Raw genomic sequence first — 6,000 nt, forward strand, 5'->3', positions numbered from 1 at the left:
TTTGTTTTACTTGAGGACAAGAAAAATTCAGGTTTGGGGGTATTTGATGAGTGCCAAATATTGTATATATTTATCCCTTTTTGTTGGCATTTAACTCATCTTTTGTGCAGTAATTCTACATTTTATCCCATATTCTGTATTTTCATTGTTTTCAAGAATAAATATTTTTCTTACTTAATTTTGCATTTTTAGGTAATAAATAAAGTCTGGATGACTTGCGGAGAGGAAAAGAGCTGAAGAGTAGTGAAAAGCCGGAAGAAATTACGCAAGGAAGCCGCAAAGAACGGTGCGCACAAGACCAAAAAGCTAGGAATGGGCTCAAGAAGGAAGAATTGTTCTTAAAGAAGATATGGGCTTGGCATACCCAAGGCCCAAAACCCTTACCCAAACCCATTTTCTATATCCATACCCGCCTCCATTCTCAACCGTTAGATTGGATCCAACTCATCATCCTACGGTCGCTCATTCATAGATCATCAAAATCTGAAGTCTCTGCCAAACACCACAGCGCTTAAATTCCAAGCCTTCAGATTAGATCACATTTAGATCTTACGGTCGCTTCTTTGCCTGCGCATCAAATCTCGATACTTCCGCTTAACACTACAGTACCTAACATCATCTAACACCGTTGACTTCGTTGTGTTTCAAAATCCAACGGTTGCATCGATTCATCTCTCATCTCACCGTTAGATCTACCAACCATCTTCGCATCCCGCAGCTCAGAGTCACAAACATCGAACTCGATGATCCCGCTACACACCATAGCGACCGAACCCTATGACCTAACCAAACATCCCCTTCTTCCCAAAACCATCGATCTCATCTTCTCCCTCACCTCTGCAGAACCACCTTCTCCACTGCCATCGCCACCACCTACTCCATAGCCACCTAAACACCACCTCCACCATCATCACAACCACCTATATTACCTATCCCACCTAATACCCCTCTCTCTAGCCCTCTATTTCACTGATTTCTCACTATTCTTTTCTCTGAAACCCTAGGTGAGAAATCAGTCAAATAGGTGAGTCTAGAGTAGCAGTTAGCGCATGGGAATGAAGTAGGAGAACAAGAGGAAGGATGGGTCAGTGTGGATTGAAGAGAAATCGCATCAAAGAAGGTAAAATCCGAAACCCTAATTTCTCTGCCAAATTAGGTATTTGGGAAATTGTCCCCAATTTTCAATTGAAAAATCATGGAGAAGAACAGAGATGATAGGGGTATGGTTGAATTAAGTGAATTAGGTGAGAAACCCTAATTATGTACTGTTTGATTTTGGGGATTTTTGGGGAGGAACCCTAAGTTTGTAAATTTCGGAAATTGGGTCTGTGGGTATAAATAGGGACTGTGGTGTGATGTAAAAGTTATGCTGGAATAGCCAGTGTCCAGAACTTTGATGTTCTGTATATGTTCTACTCTTAATATCCTGTTGATGTTCATGTGTGTTAGTTTCTTTCCCTGTTTTAATTTCCTGTTGATGTTCATGTTTGTTAGTTTAAATGTTGTGTTGTTCCTGTTAATCATGTGTTGTTCCATTTGTTTTCTCAGGTTCTGAGTTCACTGCTGAGGCTCAGATGAAGCTTTAGTGGACTGTTAGATAGTGGAATGCTAGGTTAGAGCCTTAGGATGCATTGTTTTGATTGAGCAATGGGAGAAATTAGTGCTCATAGCAAGCTAATTCTCTTTCCATTCCATTTGTATGCTTAGGATGCATTGTTTTGATTGAGCAATGGGAGAAATTAGTGCTCATAGCAAGCTAATTCTCTTTCCATTCCATTTGTATGCCTAGAGCCACTGCCTTGGCCTTGCATTGCCACCACTGTTAGTTTCTCATCTTCCCTGCCCTTGGCTTAGGCCTTGGTTTACTTCCATTGTTCTTGTTTAGTTTCATTGCACTGTCACTTTTCCTCATTCCTTCACTGCCACTGTTTTACTTTCACTTGTCCTTCATTTTGTTTGCCATTTGCTCCTGCTACTTCAACTACTCCTTGTTCTGCTGCTGCTACTACTTGCATTGCTTGTGCTGCTGCTGTGCACTGCTTTCTTTCCCCTGCTGTGCAGTACTGCTGCTGCTGCTGCTTTCTTTTCCTTGCTGCTGCTGCTGCAACTGGGCTGCTTTTTCTTTTCTGTTTTCATTTCACTGTAAATAGCATTGCATTGTAAATAGCATTGTCTTCTCTAGCTTCCTTTGCCTCATTAGAGCCATTGTCTTGGCTTGTTAGCTTACTGCCCTGCCTTGGCCATTGTCTCTTAATTGCATTCTGTTTTGCAAAGGACCAGCTCATTGTAAGGCCAAAGGCCCAGTCCACTGTTGAGTCAACCAAAGGCCCAGTTCACTGTCAAGGGTACTCAAAGCCCATTGACATTCAAAGCCCAGTGCACTTCAAGACCAACTGAGCCCAAGCTCAGTTCACTTCATTATCAAACAAGCCTATAATCCAAAGGTACCCTAAGCCCAAAGCCCAAAAGGCTTCATAGTTAACCAACAACAAATTAGAGCCCAAAATAGCTAGAGAACTCCAAACACACCCAGTCTCTGTGGATCGACCCGTACTTGCACGAGCTACAACCGACGACCGTGCACTTGCGGTATTACTGTAGGCCCGTTTCATTTCGCTTCAATTTTATACGCTTTCCCGGGCCCACCAAGTTTTTGGCGCCGCTGCCGGGGACTGGTGCTGTGTTTTTCTAGTAGTTTTATTAGCTATTTTTGCATTTCACTGCATAGCATTTGCATCTGCATCTGCTTCACTTCATTTGCTGTTGGACCTGCTGTTCTGAACCTGTTTTTCCTCTGCTGGGACGCCACCAAGGAAAAGAACCAAAGCCCAACTGGGTTTTTGCAACAATATCAGAGCAGCTGGGCTGTGCTTAAAAGGTAACCCATTTAAGAGAACCCGAATTGTGGGCTTCCAATTTTTTAATTGTGGACTTGTAATAATTAACCCAATTTTTGGGCTTTTTATTTTCTGTTGGGTTTGTAATTAATTTGTGTGGGCTTGTTTGTTTAATTTGTGGGCTTGTATTTAATTTTTGTGAGCTTGTTTAATTTGGACTTGTATTTTGTATTCTGGGTTTTTAAACCCAGCTGAGCTTGTAACCGATCACGCTAGGTTAACTCGTTAGTGGGCCGAGTACCCAAATTCTAGGCCGAGATTTTGGACTCAGTTTCACCAAACGTTTTCAAACCAGCTGAGCCAAAGCAAACACAAAACCAACAGTGGGCTTGCTCCCATTCAAAAACCAAATTTTATTTTCTTTTAAAAAAAAAAAAAAAAAAAAAAAAAAAAAAAAAAAAAAAAAAAAAAAAAAAAAAAAAAAAAAAAAAACCAAAATTTTGCTCCTAAATTCCAAAAACCAAAACTTTTCTCCCATTCAAAAACCAAATTTTACTTGCTCCCATTTTAACAACCAAATTTTTTCTTCTCTATCCCATTAAAACCAAACTTGCTCCCAAATTTTAAAAAAAACCAAAAAAATGTCTCCCACCAAAACCAAATTTTTCCCAAAAATCCAAACCCTTTAAAACCAAATAGTGGGCTTTGTGTCTTTACAATATGGGCCAACCTAGTGCTCTCCATGAATACATGTATCCCACAATAAAAATTCCATTATCATGTATTGTCTTACCTCAAACCAATAACCCTTTTAAAATAAATGCAAGCATGATACAAATACTTCCTTTATTTCGAGGGTTCGATTCTGAGAACCCCTATACTCATGTAAGAGAGTTTGAACAAATTTGTCGGACTATGCAACCTGATCATATGTCCGAAGACTCTTTGAAATTGCGTTTGTTTACATTTTCTCTAAAGGAAAGGGCCAAAACATGGTTTTACGGTTTGAGACCACAATCAATCACCACTTGGGAACAACTCACTAATCAATTTTTCCAAAGATTTTTTCCACATCATAGGACCATCGCTATTCGTCAAAATATCAATTGTTTTGTCCAGTTGGATGAGGAAACTGTTTTTGACTATTTTGAACGTTTTAATGATTTGTTGAGCGAATGTCCACACCATGGATTTGAGAAGTGGAGACTTGTCGCTATCCTCTATGAGGGACTAGACTTTAAATCTCGAGCCATGGTTGAGTGTATGTGTAATGGTGAATTTCTTGATAAAACTGTGGATGATGCATGGAAATTTTTAGCTGAGATTGCAGAGAAAACCCGTCACTGGGAATCCATTAGGGAAACTGAGACACTGTCACATGATATAGGTGGTAATGAATTGAACTTTGGAAATAGCATGTCTAGTCCTTCTCATGTGTATGGTATTGAATATGAACCTAATCTAGAGGAACATGAATCGACTAATGACACCACCACTGTTAATGAGGACCAATATGCATGCTACCATGATGATGATTATGATGATTATGATGATATGTTAGAAGAACATGAAAATATTGTGGAACCTGTTGGTTCAAAAACATATGGCTTCTCGCCCTCGACCTTCATGCATGTTGTTCTTTCTAATACTCATTGTAATTCATATGATTTTGATATTGACATGGGATTCGTACAATTATTCTGTGAAGATGAGCATGACATAGGAATAGTTGAATCTTCTGTAGACACTAATATGCATGAAAATATATTTGATGTGTCTGATTCTCTACCTAGGTCACATTGTGATATTTCTCCTGATTTGCCGATGCATGAGAATAAATTTGTTGATGATGTTGATGACTCTGATTGTGATCTTGCCAATTTGTTTGATGATTGTGAGCATGTTATGACACTTGTAGAAGACTTAGGAGATGTTGATGTGATTAGTAATGATGTGCCTATCGTCCTACATAAGTCACAATCTGATGGCCTTCCACCCAACCTAGATTTGGTTTGTACCCATATTGTCAAACCAACTTTTCTAAGAGTCCCTAATCTAGGTTTGGAACTGTGTGCTTCCCAAGTCCTCTTGGACTATTTTGCTTCTAAGTATAATACATTTGAGGAACCACAGTTGGAATTAGCATGTTTGCCCGTCCCTAGCACAATTCATTTCGAGCTAGACCTTGTGCATGATGAACCCCCGAAACTGCGCGATTTTGTTTTCAAAATTATATCTTCTGTAAAATCCAGGTTTGGGGGTAGCTCATTTTGTTTCACAGCTTCACTTGCATGCCTACCATATTATTATTGTGTGAAGCTGTTGAAACCTCTACACTTTGTCTTTTGGGTTGATCCTCAACTCTTTAGATTGTTAGTGTATGGTGAATTTTTTGTATATAATCCAGTAGATAAAATTTCTTAAAAACCTTTTTGTTCCTTTTGTATATATTTTGCTAATCCAATATGATCTCGGCTGACATATGTTGGATTCTTGCCTTGAATAACGGAGTTCTAATATTGCTTTCGCCGAAATCGGGTATTCTCTTTCCTTTTTCTCTACTCAACATGATCCTCTTCATATGTTGTATTATAATTTTGTTCATATTTTGAAACATTGAGGACAATGTTTAGTTTAGGTTTGGGGGTGAAAAGTAGATACTTTGATAATATGCCATAATTGAAAACAAGAACTCCTTCTTTTTGAAAAAATTAAAAAATTCCAAAAAAATTGAAAAATCAAAATTAAAAAATTAAAAAATTAAAAAATCATAAAAATGGAGCTCATTTACCTTGAAATGTTGACTCTTGTGCAAATATGTAATTATTAGGAGTCTTAGTCTAGATATTTACGCACCCTGATTCTAGCACAATTCACATAGTGATAAGAAATTTGCACGCGCATGATCTACCAATACATGTATGGCCTCGATCTTCAAGGTGTTTGATAGGAAGTCACGATTGCCAATCACTTTAGAATACTGAACGAAACTTGACTAGCTTGTTCTTTGGTTGGTTGGGATAGAAGGTGGAGGTTACATTAAGAAAAACAACCATCGAATTTAACTGGGTGCATCAAAAAGGGATACCTCTTGCAAAGTGTCATGTAATTTTTTGTTTCCTTTTGTATATGTATCAAAAGTGTTTCCTTATCAAAAAAAAAA

The 6,000-nt window shown here is 38.4% G+C and overlaps 1 non-coding gene across 1 annotated transcript; it reads right to left on the reverse strand.

Moving 5' to 3' along the window:
- Positions 1 to 3,926: 3,926 nt before the first annotated feature.
- On the reverse strand, positions 3,927 to 4,030 carry LOC113346535. Its single transcript, XR_003358541.1, has one exon. It is a non-coding gene; the product is annotated as a small nucleolar RNA R71 (small nucleolar RNA).
- Between the last annotated feature and the right edge of the window lie 1,970 nt (positions 4,031 to 6,000).

This window comes from Papaver somniferum, unplaced genomic scaffold (genome assembly GCF_003573695.1).
Source record: "Papaver somniferum cultivar HN1 unplaced genomic scaffold, ASM357369v1 unplaced-scaffold_99, whole genome shotgun sequence".
NCBI lineage: Eukaryota > Viridiplantae > Streptophyta > Magnoliopsida > Ranunculales > Papaveraceae > Papaver > Papaver somniferum.